An 18,554-nucleotide genomic window follows, 5' to 3' on the forward strand; every position below is an offset into this window, starting at 1 on the left:
AAAGGAAGATTTACATTTATCTGTTTAAACATATCTAAGAATTTGGATTGCTCGGCTTCAAGTTTCTCTTTCTTCATTTTACTCGGGTAAGGAAGTGGTGGTTGGTATGGTTTAACATAAGGTTTAGCCTTAACTGTGTTATCTTCATTAACCTTTTCAACTACCGGTTCTTTTTCCTTATCTTGATCAGGTTGTGGTTCTTGTGGAGTAGGAATAGCTTCATCAGAAGTTACAGGTATTTCAGGTGGTTTAAGTGTTGTACCACTTCTTGTGGTAATGGCTTTAGCTGTTTCATTCCGGAGGTTAGCATTTGTATCACTAGGTAAACTTCCCGGTTTTCTTTCACCTATTAACCTTGCTAGGTTACTTACTTCTTGTTCCAGATTTTGAATAGAAGCTTGTTGATTTCTAAATGCTTGAGCATTTTGTTCATTGGTTTGTTTTTGAGATGTGAAAAACTGCGTTTGAGTTTCAACTAGCTTCGTCATCATATCTTCTAAATTCAGCTTTTTATCATCGGGTTGTGGTGGTTTGTTTTGAAAATTAGGTCTTTGCTGGTTGTACGTATTATTGGATACTTGTTGATTGCTAGGACCTTGTTGGTTGTTGTATGGAATATTTCAGTTATAATTCTGGTTTTGATTGTAAATCGGTCTTGGCAGTTGATAATTATTCTGATAATTATTTCCAGGCCTTTGGTTTATGTATGAAATATTCTCTCTTTGTTCCATTGTTAATTCAATATTGAGACAATCTTTTGTCAAATGTGGTCCTCCACACTGCTCACACCTAATTCGTATTGAGTGAATATCCTTAGTCATCTTTTCCATTCGTCTCTCGACAACATCTATCTTTGCGGAAATGGAATCTAAGTCATGGCTAGAATCGGCTCTAGCTGCTTTAGATGATCTAACGATATCTTTTTCTTGGTGCCACTCATGTGAGTGGGAAGCAGTGTTATCAATAATTTTATAAGCATCAGTTTCTGTTTTCTTCATAATAGAACCACCAGCTGCTATATATATGTCTTTCCTTGTAGTGATGTCGCATCCTTGGTAGAATATTTGTACTATTTGACAGGTGTCTAAACCATGTTGCGGACATCCTCTTAATAATTTTCCAAATCTTGTCCACGCCTCATATAGAGTTTCATTTGGTTTCTGTGTGAACGTAACAATTTCTGCTTGAAGTCTTACGGCTTTAGATGCCGGAAAGAATTGTTTAAGAAATTTTTCAACTAAAACGTCCCATGTATCAATCGCCCCTTCAGGTAACGATTCCAACCAATCTTTGGCTTCTCCCTTTAACGTCCAGGGAAATAACATGAGATATATCTGTTCATCCTCAACTTCTCTTATTTTAAATAGAGTGCAGATTCTATTAAAGGTACGAAGATGTTCATTTGGATCTTCCTTCGGCGCACCACTAAATTGGCATTGATTAGTCACCATGTGTATTGTGGGGTTTCTTTGTATATTTTATAAAAGAGAAAAGAATGCTGCTCAGGCTATCTGCGCGCCACGCAGTATTATGGCGCGCCGCGCCATTACGGGCTGACAGCCCAACTCTTGCTTTTAAATTAGATATTTTAAGGGCTTTTTGGTAAATTCACATGGGACCCGACTTTAAGGCTTGGGATCAGTTGTTGGAGTCTCATTAACTCCATTTCCATCTACTTCAACCTCATCCATTCAATTCTAGAGAGAGAGTAAGATCCTAGTGTGAGAAAACTCATTTTGGAGAAGAAGAAGAAGGAATCTTGCTTAAGCTCAAGTTATAAAGTTGTTCATCTACTTCCTAGCTACATTTTGAGTGTAGTGGTATGCTTTAATCTTAATTTCCTTGTTTAATTTGATTAAGGGTTAGGGTTTGGGGTAGATGATGAACTTAAAACCCATTTGTGGGTGAATTGGGTGTTTTGGGTGAAATTGGGTCATGTAGACTCAAAGATGACTAACTAGGGTTTTCAAAGGGTTAGATTGATGTTTATGAACTTAACTTAGTTAGTAAATCGCTAGCACACCTATATTTATGTATGTGGGCGTTGTGTGGGTTAGTGAATGACCCGAAATGGGGGTGTTGACCTTAAATTGGTCAAATGGGTCAAAATGGATCTAAGTTAGTTAATGTTTGTGATTAATGCATAAAGCTTGTGTTGAAGTGTGTTTTAAACCAATCTTGGCTAATATTAAGGTTTTGGTGTAAGTTGACCCGATTTTAGGGTAAGTGCCCAAATGGGTCAAAATGACTTAGTAATGGAGAGTGTTGTGAGTTTGACCTACTTGAATGGTTGATTGATTATATGTACATTATAATAGGTGCGTTACCTTGAAGATTCAAGCTTGGTTTATTGATTCACCGAAGGCGTAAGGTGAGTGGAATAAGTATACATGTACGTATATGATGTGTTTACTTGTAGAAATGGATATGTGTTGTCCAATTTAGTGTTATATGTGTTGTACACTAACGATTTATGAATGGATATGTGTTGTCCAATTTAGTGTTATATGTGTTGTACACTAACGATTTTATAAACGGATATGTGTTGTCCAAGGGTTAGTGATATATGTGTTGTGCACTAACGGTTGTTATGAACACCAATGGGAAATTAGAGTACCATTCCTTTTATGATTGGTTAACCATGGCTGTATGAATTGTGCATTAGCATACTTAATTATGAACTATATGCTTTTGTTATTGCTAGCTCAATGTGAATTGCGGTTATTGGTATATGCATAATGTTTTGCATGGTTGTCGAATTACTAGCTTGTGTACGGTATTGTATAAGTGTTTGGCGCGCCACGCGGCCATATGGCGCGCCGCGCCATTAGCTGAATAGAGAAATTTTTTTTTTGTGACATTTTAAGCGGGTTTGTTCGTGGTTTGGTTTGGGTTGTTACAAGTTGTTGTTCCCATTGAAATTCTCATACCTCTTAGCTGGGTTCTGGTCAAAACCTTTTCCCTTGTTTCCGTCCCACTTACGTTTCCCATTACTAGCTCCCGATTCTGATTTCGCCTTCTCTGGCTCTTGGCGGGTAATTTGATTCATCAGGGTGTGCGCCATACGCATAGCTTCTGGGACATTCGTTGGTTTTGATGAAGTGACATTTCCTTGAATATCCTTGGGGAGTCCCCAGAGATACCTCTCCATCCGCTTGTACTCCGGAGTAACCATTGTGGGGCACATCAGGGCTAACTCCAAGTACCTTCGGTTATAGCCATCAAGGTCAGTTCCTACAACTTTCAGTTCCCAAAACTCCGCTTCCATCTTCTGAATTTCTGTTCTGGGGTAGTACTCCTCGATCATAGCCCTCTTAAACTCTTCCCATGGTGTAGCATAGGCTTCGCCAATTCCTCGCGGCTGGGCGAGCGTATTCCACCAAGTCAAAGCGCCATCCGACAAAGTGCAGGATGCGAACTTAGTCTTATTCACTTCGGAGCAGTTACGCATACGGAACACAGATTCCATTTCTCAAACCATCTTGTCAGCCCAACTGGCCCTTCTGTTCCACTAAAATTGTGGAGCTTGCAGCTCTGGAATTCCTTGTAAGTACACCCATTCTGAACAGCTGGGTTAGCCGGTGGAGCTGGAGCAGGGTTGACATTCGCTATAGTCGCGACTACTCGAGTAGCTATCATCTCCTCAATTTGAGCTGCGGTGAGGATTTCTCTCGGACCTCTTCCGTTAGCCATCGATCTTCCAAACAAAAGTTTCGACTTAAGTCAAAATCCCATAATCGGTAACGTCATAGCAAAAGGTAAACAGTACGGAAACAACACAATACACGATAACTAAGCATGGCAAACAGCAGCAGATAGGACCAAAGCCAACATGTAATAACTTAAAGTAAACGCCGTACCACAATTAAGCAACAGTAATTCCATTCATAATAAGAAATTTACGTACAATGGCATGAGGTTCGTACATTACATTAATGAAAAATAGGGAACTACAAACGAAATACATAAGGAAATCTAATACAACAGTCCTAGGGCGAAGGTGGGTAAATGATGTCCATTAGGTGGGACATCTGATCCTCAAGCTCAGTTACCCGAGCCCAGGGGGCATGCACTTCCCTCGTCAGTTCCTCGACGACGGGGGATGCTGGTAGGGCAGGTGGTGCAGATGGTGCAGGTGGCGCTGGTGGTGCAGGTAGTCCAGATGATGCAGATGTAGACGGCACAGTGCGGGCGGTCTTACGCACGAATGGATCGGCAGGATACGGTACGACCTGCTTACGGGTTGTGACCCTAACCAACTGTCCATGTGCGTCCAAGAACGGTCTACCTCCGTTAACCCCTGGAATAATAGTACCATCGAAATGGTACCGCTTCTTCGGCGGGGTAGAGGGCGGCTGCACGGGCTCCTCCTCAGAATCCTCCTCGCTGGAGTCTTCGGATGATGAACCGTCTGAATCGTCGGAAGGTAATGCAGGATCATCGCGGGCGAGAGAAAGCATCTGGTTGGTGGTCATAAGTCGATATATGCCTGGTGGAATCGGTACAACACATCCATCAGCGGTGCATCTAGCCCAATGTCCATGCTCGTTATGGAAAGGACCGTCTCCGTTTCCCCCAGGAATCACAGCATCACCAGAATGGTGTCGTGCTCCCGGGAGTCCAGGGCTGGGTGGAGCTGGAATCTCCTCTGGATCCTCGTCTCCGTCCAAGGCGTCCATTAGGTCAAGCACGAGTCCACTATCTCCAGAAGGAAAATCGTCAGAGTCGTCAGAGGGTAGCGGTGAATCAGTAACAATCGTAGGCAAGGTAGCTGACGTATCTGAGTCACTCTCGAAGTCAAAGGTCTTGGGCGGCATGTCCGACATCTGAACAAGGAAAAATAACTTTTTCCATGTCAGTAAGACATATAGCAAGCACGTAATCAGGCACTACAGCAACCTAGATCGTCTACCGCAGTACATAGCATGGCAATAACAACAGTACTAAACAAAGTAACATGCAATCGAAAGCAGACAGAGGATAAGCAATTGTTAGAACCCCGAGAAAATAGTAATACGAGTTTCCCTAGCCTTATGGAGGATCTTTTATACAAGGCTATATAAAGGATCCAAGGCTCCCTAGATTAGCTAACATTAGCCACCATTTTGTAATATATTCAAGAGAGCCGTGGAATATAGTTGACTAGTTTGACTAATGCTCTCTACATTCATGTGGTTAATTGTTCACATTTATAGCATTCATGAGATCTAGGATCCTACAATTGGTATCAGAGCTTAGGCCTTCATCACATGAAGGAGATCTCTATGAATATTCATGAATATTTTCCCTCCACCTTCAAACCTTCAAACTCAAACACATATATCTTTAACCAACCTTCAACCAAATCTTCAAACCTTCATCATCTTCATCATGAAGATATGAAGATCTTCGAATTTTTTCGAAAAATTTTCGAAAATTTTTTTCGATACCGAATCTCACCAATACACAACTAAATGAGATTCATTAAATACCGAATCTCATTTTACCGAATCGAAACCAAAACTTATTCTAAAATTTCACCAACGCTTATTCAAATCAAACCTCAAACACATACAAATTCACAACGCACTTACTGATTATAATTTCATTTCTCATATTTTAAATCAGTTCATATCACAATTAGAAAATACAAATACATTTTTCATGATCTTATTGTTACTGCTACAGTAACGAATATTCATCTTCACTCATGAGCTCACCATCTCAAACTCTTATTTGTGATTCATTAACACAAATTGATAACATCATCATGTTTCTTAACACATTCCTAACCTTCGTTGATCATCAGAAACAGCAAACAGGTTCGGATTCAGTTAATTCAAGCTCGTGTTCTTCGTTCTACCAAAAACATGAAGATCGATGACTTTGGAGAGATTTACTCAATCATTTTTCGATCTGAAAGCTGTTTTGAATTCCTATCAACTTGTTTATGCTTCGTGATATCTTCAATTTGATGAAGATTCATCCTATTTTTTGAAATCTATACGTCAAAGTTCATGAGACCTTAGTCAACAAAGCAATTGGAACGATTCATGATGTTTTAAGTACAACTGATGAATTTCGAACATTATATGGATGATTTTCAACAACTTTCATGAAGAAATCGTGGTCTAACAGCATCTAGAAATCATTTTTTAATTTTGAGTTCATATGAAGAAAGGCGTCACTGTTCATCAGAGATTCTTCAAGTTTGATGATGTTTTGGCCTTGAATTCTTCACAAATGTTGTTAGTTGCAGGTTAATGAAGTCAGAGCAATTAATTTTATGGTTCAATTTCATGACATTTGTTTCTGGAAAACTCACAGTTCATATTCATCTTCATATATGTCACTACTGTTCGTCACATATTCTGAGAACTGAAGCGGTTTTGATCAAAGTTCTATCACAAAAGTGTTTAATCGCTGCCTTTGGATGCTGTTACAATTGATTTCATCCATCAATTTGTTCAAATTAAGTTTTGATTTTCATCACATGAAGAGGTTGATGGCGATTGTTGTTCCTGATGAACAGGATTCGGTATGATTCATCTATGGTGTGATGACCCGAAAATTTTCGATCAAATTTAAACTTAATCTTTATATGAAATCGACACGATAAGCAAAGTTTGTAATGTTGAGTCTCAAAATTTTTGGAAATGTTTTCATAGATTCAATTACCCTTTGACCATTCCCGACGATTCACGAATAACTAATTGTAAATAGATACTTATATATTTAAAAATATATATAGATATATTAATTTGAAATATAATTTGAAATATTATATTATTTAGTTATTAGAATTAATTTTGAAATATTTTATTTCTTTCTTCTAATTCATTATCGTAAACCATCACACTAACTGATCACCAAGCACCAAATGATTTTTTTTTCTTTCCTGTCATGAACCGTCCATCTAAACCCAGACGACTAATATTGTGAGCATTCTTGTTCCACAACCTGCAATCTACGAAAACCCTTTCTCAGTTGCTTATTTTTTTATTTAATGTATTCTACCCACACCAAACCGGTTGCACTCTACTGTTTAAATCCTTGAATGAAACCGTCTATCACAACCTGCAACTGCCTTCTCGTTGTTGCATCTACCTTCTGTTTCTGTTCTAGTGTTATGTTCGATTATCCATGAAGAAAATGATGATTAGTTGCGAAGAAGATGATTTCTTGATGGGTATGATTTTAATGATGTTGGTTGATGATGATTAAAGAACGATGATTGAATGATAATGAAAGTCGATGGTGGAATGATGAGCTGGAAAGATGATATCGATAGTGATCTGCGACTATTTGCAATACGCTGTAACTGCTTTTGTTTCTCATCCGTTCAAGTGCAAAGAAAGGAAACAGGTTTAATTGCTAGGCCGAGTTATATTTATGTTACTATTGGGCCCCCGCTATTTCTTTTTCTATTTATAATCCTGGATTGGGCCGAATCAATATAAGTGTATATATATAAACCGTAAACTGTTGGGCTGCCATGTTTGTTGGGCCTCAAGAATTAGTGTTGGGCTATGATATGGCTGTTGGGCCGCTGGTGAACTAATTAAGGATAAAAATACGATTTAAACCAGTATGTATCAAGACAGATCATTGGTTTAGAGTGTTGCGGGTGAGCGAGAGGTCTCAGGTTCGAGTTCTGTCTGGAGCATTCTTTTTAGACAAAGCTTTAAGGTTATACACAATTACTTTTATTATTATTATTATTATTATTATTATTATTATTATTATTATTATTATTATTATTATTATTATTATTATTATTATTATTATTATTATTATTATTATTATTATGTGTATTATTAATTATTGTTATGGTTATTATTATTATTATTATTATTATTATTATTATTATTATTATTATTATTATTATTATTATTATTATTATTATTATGATTGTTAGAATTATAATTATTATTACTAATTTCATATTTATATTTATAAGTATTAAAGACGTTATTATCATTAGTATATTTTTTAAGTATTATTAAAATTATTATTAATCTTATCATTTAGGTATTATTATTATTATTATTATTATTATTATTATTATTATTATTATTATTATTATTATTATTATTATTATTATTATTATTATTATGATTATGCTTATTAATGTTATCATTATTTTTAATAAATATTAGTATAGTATCATTTTTAAACATTAGTATTAGTATCACTCTTGTAACTATTAGTATTATTATTATTATTATTAAACAAAAGTATCATTTTTAACAATATCATTATTACTATTAAAATTATCATTTTAATAAAGTTATTATTATTATTATTATTATTATTATTATTAGTAAATCATTATTATCAAAACTATCTTTTTTTTAAACAAATGAAATATATATATATATATATATATATATATATATATATATATATATATATATATATATAATATTTGATACATATAACATAACAAAAGTTATATTTTTATATAGTAATAAAGGGATATATAAATTAATAATATAAAAATTATATCACTAATAATAATATATATATTTTTTGATTACAAGTATATGTTTTAATATATATACGAATGATATAGGTTCGTGAATCCGAGGCCAACCCTGCATTGTTCAGTTCTGTCGTATGCATATTTTTACTACAAAATATCGTATCGTGAGTTTCATTTGCTCCCTTTTTAAATGCTTTTGCAATATATATTTTGGGACTGAGAATATATGCGCTGCTTTTATAAATATTTTACGAAATAGATACAAGTAACTGAAACTACATTCTACGGTTGAATTATCGAAATCGAATATGCCCTTTTTTAGTCTGGTAATCTAAGAATTAGGGAACAGACACCCTAATTGACGCGAATCCTAAAGATAGATATATGGGAACTAACAAGCCCCATTCAGAGAATTTGAACTGCTTTAGTACTTCAATTTTATCATGTCCGAAGGGAGTCCCGAAATGATGGGGATATTCTATATGCATCTTGTTAAGGTCGATTACCAGGTGTTCAATCCATATGAATGATTTTTATCTCTATGTATGGGATGTATATTTATGAGAAATGGAAATGAAAATCTTGTGGTCTATTAAAAATGACGAAAATGATTGATTATGATAAACTAATGAACTCACCAACCTTTTGGTTGACACTTTAAAGCATGTTTATTCTTAGGTATGAAAGAAATATTTTGTGGCGCCCCATACTAAATCATCATGTACGGACCATCAACAACAGGATCATTATAAGGTTAAGTACTATATGCGATTTCAAAAAGAGTTTGCATTCATATCAAAAGGGTGACGTCATAACTAACGTCAAATGTTTTACAACCCAAAGTATGCTTCTACGGATAGCAAGCATAAGTAATAGTATGTGACCCATAGGTCGTTACAAATATATCGTTTCAAAGTATCATGTTCGAATGCAAAATAACGTTTCATGCGGTGACATCTCTATTAAGCGCAACGGGTGTCTACAAGGCATGACTAGTACAGCGAAAGCAAGCAAACCTTAAGCACCTGAGAAAAACATGCTTAAAAATGTCAACACGAATGTTGGTGAGCTATAGTTTAAGTATAACAGTAATGTAAGTAGGCCACGAGATTTCAGTGCTACAACGAGCGTTTTAAAATAGTAATCCAAATCAGTATGTTTAAGTATATGCTCAACCGTGGGCACTCGGTAACTAACTTAACGTTTAATAATATAATACCCCCTGAAAGTACACTTGGCAAGTGCGTATGTTTACGAAGTATTAAACACTCGTTGACTGCTTGCGCGACTAGCCCGAGTGGGGATGTCAAACCCTATGGATCCATATCTAAGATTCGCGTTCACGGTTCAAAAACCAATGATTAAACGTTACCGAGCTAAAGGGAATGTTTATGCCGTTGTATAACTCACACATATATAAGTTTAAGTACTCGTGCCTAGTATGTAAAACATAAAATCCGCATGTAATCTCAGTTCCCAAAATAAGTTAAAGTAAAAAGGGAATGCTATAACTCATAATGATAAAGTAGCGGTAAAGTAGTAGTCGGGAAAGGTGTGCAAGTAAACGGTCCGAAGTCCTCAACCTAAGTCAAATAGTACTAAGTCATTAAATCGTCTTAATAGGTTTAAAAGTATGTAAATAAGGTCTTAAGGGTCATCATCATTCATCATTAGCAAAGGCGTAAAGTAAGTTTCGTTCATGAAAGTAGTTTACAACAAAGGCTGACTTCAGTCAGTCACCACAGCCTCTACCCTTACTGAATTAAGGTGAGACCAGTGGCCATGGCTCCGTCTATGAGTCATTTAAGTGTGGTAAAAATTTCAGAAGCTAACTCGTCTTCGTTTGACCGTGGCAACGGTATAAGTGCGAGTAGGTCTGAAATTTCTGCACAACGTTAAAAGACATAGTGACGATCGGAGGGCCATAAATCCTAAACCGTAACTCGGATAAAGACGAGTCTTAAATGAAAAGTTATCTACACGAACTGAGCTATCTGAAAATCAAGGTTACAGTAGACCAGGTGTACTGGTCTGTTACAGAAACCAGAAAAATAGAAACTGTAAACAGACAACAGAAAAGTAAATGGACATAGTGACGCTCGGAGGGCCGTAGATTCTAAACCGTAACTCGGATTAAGACGAGTCTTATATGAAAAGTTATCTACTCGAAAAGTTATATCTAAAAATCATGGTCTCAGTAGCCCAGGTCTACTGGTTTGTTACAGAAACAGCAGGTCAGTAGGTTCTGGACAGAAACAGTACGTTTAAGTGAGTTCCGGTGGTCTTGGTGTTTGATGTTCATCATGGTTCTCATCCTTGATGCATACAGCTTCAAGTGTACAACTCATTGATGTGTTTACATTATCTTAACCAAGTCTTGACCATCATAACCCTAGTGCAAGTCTAAGACATGAAGCACAACTCACTTAAGAGTTGCATGTAGTTTGATGAACCAAAGTTACATCAAAGTCTTAGGTTTGACACTTACATGAACTATAAGACTAATAATAAGTTACAAACTTGAAAATGAACTTATGAAATCAAGATCTTAAAATGTAGAACATAGTTCTTAGTTAGATCTTGAAGATCCAAACTCAAAAGTCTAGACCAAGCATAAGTATACATAGTTATAATTAAAAAGTTTCCTTTATATGTTCTTGAACTTTAAAGTTAACTTTAAGTCCCAAGAGATATGAGATCAAGACTAACTTGTAGTACTTGACCATATAATCTAACTACATGAAATTAAAGTGCATAAAATGAAGAATTAACTAAGTAAACATGTAATTTGTTCATGGTTGTTTATACTTTAAAGATTCAAACCAAAGTTTGATCTTTAGAAAGTAAACTTTAAAGTTTACTTCATGAACTTCAAGTATGTCTTTCAACCATGAACTTTATAATCTTTTGAAATAATAAATGAAGAACATAAGCTAGAAACTTTATGTTCTTGTATGCCTTGTAAGAACAAGTTAGATGAAGAATCAAACTAATAAGTTTGCTTCTTAGAAGATAGTAAGTAAACAACAATAATAAGAAACAAGTAACAACTAGTAAGTAATTAACCAAGACAAGTATCAAAACAACAAATGATGATGATGATCTAGGGGTGATTGTATTCGGTTTGGTAAAGAAAAGAAAGACAGGAAAAGTCTTCATGTTACTTACAATACTTTAGAAAAAAAAAGAGTAAAAGTGAAGGCAAGTAAATGTGTGTATGAGAGAAATGAGATTGCAAGTGAACAAGTAATGAAGAAAAGATTTTTGAAACCCTCTCACCCATTTGAGGCCGACGGTCAACCAAAAAAAAAGGAGGGGTGAGTTGCCTACTAGTTCCTTGTGTGCAAAGTCTTAAAAGTTGGGTAATGGTGGTGTTTACATGGGGATCATGGGTAAACTAGATTCTTTACAAGTTAAACTAACTAGTTACCATCAAATTTGATACTTACATAAGGAAGTCATGGGCTAGTAAAATCATTTAGATGTAGGGTGGGCTTATAAGCCCAAGTTCAATAATTCACAAGTTAAACCCAATTACAATCCAAGTAATTAACTAATAGCCTTAGTTAATCAAAATGATTAATAAACCTTAATCATGAATGCAAATAATATCTAGAAATATTATTCGTGAAGTTTCATGTGTCACAAAGACGTTTCGGGCACTTAAAAGTCAAGTACGGGCAATCAAGGCAACATGTAAACGTAATAACATGCATTCGTTTAATCACACATATTAATAATAATAATTATTAATAAATACATGTTGGAAAATCCAGGGTCGTTACATTACCCACCTGTTAAAGAAAATTTCGTCCCGAAATTTTAAGGAGTGACCAACAATGGTACCGTATTCGAATAAGAAGGAGCGTATCATAGTTTTGTGAGACACATGGGCTCAGAAGTAAGTTATCTACCTTGAAAGGTACTCTGACGTATGAAAGTGAGAATAGGTATATGCCATTACTTAAGCCTCTTGTCCTAAGAGGTCAACAAATTGATTTTATTTCTGATTAACAGGAGTATGTCATCTGAATGTATATCCACAAGAAGGAAATATGGTGTGTTTAGCCTTACAGGCATCTTCAGTAAGCTGGATGCGTGAACTGCATCATGAATGTTTCTAAGCTCATCTAAAACATTGAGCGTGTATGTCGTAATATAAGCTGACAGGTAGAATGGGAAACATAGTGATTACAACCATGCGATTTGATGTATGGATAACGTTAGCTACGGATTTTACCAACCCCTTGGTTTTGAAAGGAGGCCATAGGCATAGGAACTCAATATTTAAGAATGCTTCATTTGAGTAAGTGAATCGAAATTTTAGCTGAAGGTGACCAACCGAACTTGCAGGCCATAATTATTCATAGTGTCTTCAGGACGGTCTGAACGAACAAGGAGGGACACTACCTAGTTTACCATACTACAGGTGAACCTATCCTTGGATGAAATGAAAACATGGTTCCGCAATGTAACTTCATCCTTTCAGTTACATGTTGAAGTTAGGATTATCGTTAACTAGAGCAACATACAGTTGCAACCAATGAAGGAAGAAATATATAGAGTATCCACATGAGTGTCGTAAATGTTTTAAGCAGTCCCCTCCCAAGGGGTAACAAGATTCATAGGCTCTCAAAGTTTCTTATGTTACATTTCCAAAAGAAAGTCGTACGAAAGGCGTGGTCTTAAACGAGAGTGAACTCTTCGAGTGGTTCGTTTTGAATTTATCCGAGTACTTAAGGGGATGCGCGAATAAGGAGATACGTGAACCCTTGGTCCTAACGAATGGCTTACTCTGAGTGAAAAGAATCTCCAAAAATGATTCTTGTGTCTCAACATACTGATTCATAGAGATGAAGTTTACGAGGGTGTTGTGATTCGCCGTGAAGTATTGAGAACAGTAATCCACCTAGTACCTTTCCTACGATAGGGTGACCAATGAGTGTACCTGATGATGTAGCGTGAGGGTACGAAATAGTATTATTTTTAATACAAAATACTACAAAATATGACACAAGTTTTATTAATTTACGGATGGGATATACCTAAACCTTGCTACAACACTATAAGCAGTGTACCTAATCGTAGAGTAGTGTAGTTTTTAGTAAGTCCGGTTCGTTCCACAGGGAGCTAGTGATTACGTACTATATTTTTATAAAACTATATTTATATAAATATATATATATATATATATATATATATATATATATATATATATATATATATATATATATATATATATATATATATATAAGTAGTAATATTATTATAAAAGGGGGTTTTTTACCGTTTAATGACCGGTTTATCGATTTTATATTTTTAAGCGTAAAGATAAATGACAATAATTAAAGTGCGTAAAATATATAAATGACGATAAATAAAATAACAATAAATAAAATTGCGATAGAATATAAAATAAAAGGGTTATGCTTATTTAAACTTCCGTAATCATGATGTTTAACGTTTTGATTTTAATTAATTGTTACTCGGGTTAATTGTCCTTTGTCATAGTTTATTTGATACCTATCTGGTTTTTGTCCATAATAGTCCATCGGTCATAAATATAAAGTGCGAGTGTCCTCGTCAAATTACTCTTATACCCGAAGTCAAATATTCCAACTAATTAAGGATTTAAACTGTGACGCAGTTATCACTTCTGTCAACAATTACACCAGTTATCACTGTATGTAATCCACCCCTGTTTTAATTAGTTTATGAATATTAATTCATCCACTTGATCAGAATGAATAATCAATTACCCAACCCAATTGATTAATTAAATGATTATAACAGATTTCATATGAACGTCACTAAATAGGACAACCATAATCATTATTAATTATTAGGTTAATTAATTTGAAGATAGGTTCGACAGACTCCAATGAGTTGTCACTCAATTAGACAATACCCCCCATCTATTAATAGTCAATAGTCCAATTTCCACAAGTGTCGGTCTTTTGCCCAAACCTTAATTATGGTACAAAGTTCAATAACCCCGTCTTAATATTTTAGCCTAACATCACGATTACTTCGGCTCAAATAAGCATAATAATAACTTAGTTATGAGACATTAAATTAAAAAGGAAGAACATAGCTTACAGTGGTGATTAATCGCGTAGCGTTGCACGGACAGAGTTTTGACTTAAAACCCGTAAATCATTTGTACCATAACTAAATAAAATCATAATTAAAATTATTAAAATTAAATTAAAATTAAAATTATATATATTTTTATTACATATACGAGAGAGAGAGATTGGAAAATGGGATGATAGATCGAGCAGAGAACGAGGCCTTTTATAGGCAAAATATAGATTTGAATTTTCATTTATGACCCCTGAACTATGCTCAATTAACAACTTTTTATTATTTAATATTATTCTTATTATGAATTATTTAATTATTATATTTTATTCTTGTGCATAGTTGGCTCGTAATTTTTACACCGTTGCGTCGAGCGTTGAGAGTTGGTTCATGTCCCGGTTCCGGATTTTCGAACGTCCTTTCGTACAATTTTATATCGTGTACTTTGCATTTTGTAACTTGTACTCTTGTCATTTTTAGACGTTCTTCATCAATAAATTGAACCTTTTGAATTGTATCTTGTACATTTGAGCTTTTTGGACGTTTTGGTCTTTCAAATCTTCGTTTTTGTCTTTAAATCTTCATTTTCGAGCGATTTGCGTCTTTCGTCTTCGCACTTATTTATTTAACTATTACAACTAAAAATAAGGAAATTACATTTAAAAACTTTACATATTGGAACGATATTGCTACTAAATATATGTTCATTTGGAACACTATCAAATATCCCCACACTTGAGCGTTGCTTGTCCTCAAGCAATACAGAACTTGAAATAAAAACATACATGAATCACTTTTTTATTCATCACATTTTGTACATCAGTGATTTTGATATAGCGGTATAAACAATGACAGTAATGATGGTTAAAGGTGGGTGTATCATCCACAGTTGCCTTGGGTTTAGGTCAACGACACTTGCAATCAAATAGCCGATTTACTTTCGGTTTCCAAAGCAAAGTGCACATTTGAAAGGCGGTTTACAGTCCCACATGACTATAAAAATTTAGATCCTTTAGGAAATAGGATCTATATGAAAACATTTGATCTTTTGAAAATTCAATCTAGCTTTTACCCTAGATAAGTTTCCTGATTTGATCCACCATTGGTGTTGCAAAATATATTTGTGGATCAATATTTTGGCTAAAAACATTTAGGTTCGTGTAATCCACTGCTATCCCGGTATCGGAAAGCACACATCCAGTTTACTTGTTCCGTAAAGGAAAGCGATGAACAAGAAACTGTTAAGGCAATGTCCCGTGACATGCAGATGATTATGGTCTTTTAACGTGTCGGATGCTAGAACTATCCTTGGTAGGAGCGATAGTAAAGATCATCCTATGATTTTTCGGTCTGGCACAAGGTCCTGTCTCCGACCATGCTATGCAACCACCGTTCTTACGGTTGACACCCGATTTGGTTCAGGTGACCTAATGAATTCCAGGTGAATTCCTAGGATTTTACGTTCAATGGTAATGAACGCATTGAAAATGGATTTTCAGAAAACAAATCGGTTTGCAATTTTGATCAAAATATTTTCTCGTTCAAGCTCGAGTTTAGATATCATTGAATTCCATGAGTTTGAATTCTCAATCTTTAAGGTCAATCTCTAGGATTGAGTAATATCAGTCTTAAAAGCTGATTTTTAATCTTTAAGGAGATTATCCTTTCTGGGGATCTGATTCATTAGTCTTATCAAGCTAATTTGCACGGTGCCCCCCCATTGTACGAGATAAATCCTTCTCATGGTTAGGATAAATCTGACCACATGGCGACCCTGTTTGATGCTGAGGTCCGTGGATTTCCATCCGATTTTAGTGATGACTTTTCTAGATTTTTCGTCAACCTACAGCTGGTCTGGACGACAACTTCTTGACCTAAATCAAGAAGCGTGTGTCTTTTTCGGAAGACTTTACTTCCTTCAAAGGATGGAATTGATTCATCATGTAGATCCATCTTTCTTTCAAAAGTATTATAGTAAATCGGGTAAAACTGATTAGTATTATCCAAAACAAAAGTACCTGCAATAATCTTGTACAAAGATATGTGATAGATAGTTTTTAATTGAATAACTTGGTACATTCTCCCCACACTTAGTTTCTTTCTTTGCCTTTTTATTCTCCTTTATTCCATTTTAAATGAATTCAATCGTTTTAGGGTGTTTCTCAATTTATGTCCTTTCCGAGGTAACGATAATTTCGGCATTAACACCTAGTTTTATCGTTCATAAATATGTATAAACATGATTTTGAATTCATTTAGTTAAAAAATTTTAAAATTTTCATAATATTTAGAAAATAAGCCAAGTATAAACCCGAGAGAATTTATAACCCTTCCCCACACTTGAGATCATGCAATGCCCTCATTTGCATGAAATCAGACTATAATTATAAATTCATGAGGGTGATTAGTGTAGGAAAGTGATTAAAAATACCCAGTTTGTAATTACAAAGCTCGTCGAATGATAGATGGCTCGCCTCATCGTTCATTCCTTCATCTATTATATCATATTTGTTGTTTTGCGTCTTGTCGTCAAAATTAGTACCTTTTGCTGAACTTTAATGACAGTCTTTGAAAGTGCATTGTTTAACCCTGTTTTGTACATAAGATAAAATACAAACATATATATATATATATATATATATATATATATATATATATATATATATATATATATATATATATATATATATATATATATATATATATATATATATATATATATATATATATATATATATATTTTTGAAGTTTGGTTTATAACCCCACTTTTCAAAAATTTATAAAGTATAATATTTTTGGCATACTTTAAATCAATAAAATTAAAAATAATGATAACAAAATTTGTCGCCCCGCCCTCGGGTAAAGTAATTTCGGTTCAACTACCTAATCTTCAACTCACGACGAATTTTAGAAATCATTTTTTTACTTAATGAAATAAAGTAAATTTTGTTTTTAAATTCACACAAAAATTAAATTTAAAAAGCATATTAATTTCATATAAAACCTACAAAATAAAAAAAAATCAGAATGGGGGGAGAAAACTAGTTCTTTAGTGTCTGCTAGCGGAAAAGACCAATCGGATTCCATTCTCGGAACTACACGAGAACAGAACAACTAACTCCAAACAGCATTTTCTTTTTAGAATATTTGAATCTCCTCACACTTAGGTAGCCGTGGTGTCAAAATTGTGATTAACTTCATCGTTAATTTCTCTTGGTCCATAATCAACTTGCATATCCGTGACTTTTTCTTTAAGCCATTGGTCGGATTCCTGTGTAATATCTACAATTTCAACTAGTTTCTCCTTTTCTTTAGGTGATAGATTGGATACTAACCGGTTACATAACTTAAAGTTCCCCTTGGTTCTAGCATCGCGAATCCGTTTAATAAGTTTCTTCATTGAACTATTAATAACGGGGTCATTTAATTTCGTATCAACAACGGGGTTCTTTGTTATCATGTCATCATTAGGTGTTACTTCATTTTCCCCACACTTAGGCGTTTTATTATTGTTAAGCTCTACCGTTGGAGTTGGTAAAACAACATGGTTCTTACCAATCGTTTTTGCTGGTTCAACGGTTTTGGTTGGTGGAGATTTAGTCTTTCGAATCATAAAGGTGATTGATTTGTCATCACTACTAAGTGTCATTCTACCATTTCTTACATCAAATAACGCCCCGGTGGACGCTAAGAATGGTCGACCTAAAATTAGAGGAATGTTTGGGTCCTCTTCTATGTCAATGACAATAAATTCGACTAGAAAGGTTAAATTACCTACTTGAATGGGTAGGTTGTTAGCAATTCCAACTGGGTGCTTAATGGTTTGATCAAGGAGTCGAACACTCATATCCGTTGGACTTAACTTACCTACCCCTAATCTCTTATATAAGGAAAGAGGCATAACACTCACACTTGCACCTAAATTTGCCAGTGCATCATACATGACACAATTACTAAGTAGACAAGGAACAATAAATTCACCCGGATCACCTACCCTAGGTGGAGG

Source organism: Rutidosis leptorrhynchoides, chromosome 3 (genome assembly GCF_046630445.1).
Source record: "Rutidosis leptorrhynchoides isolate AG116_Rl617_1_P2 chromosome 3, CSIRO_AGI_Rlap_v1, whole genome shotgun sequence".
Taxonomy (NCBI): domain Eukaryota; kingdom Viridiplantae; phylum Streptophyta; class Magnoliopsida; order Asterales; family Asteraceae; genus Rutidosis; species Rutidosis leptorrhynchoides.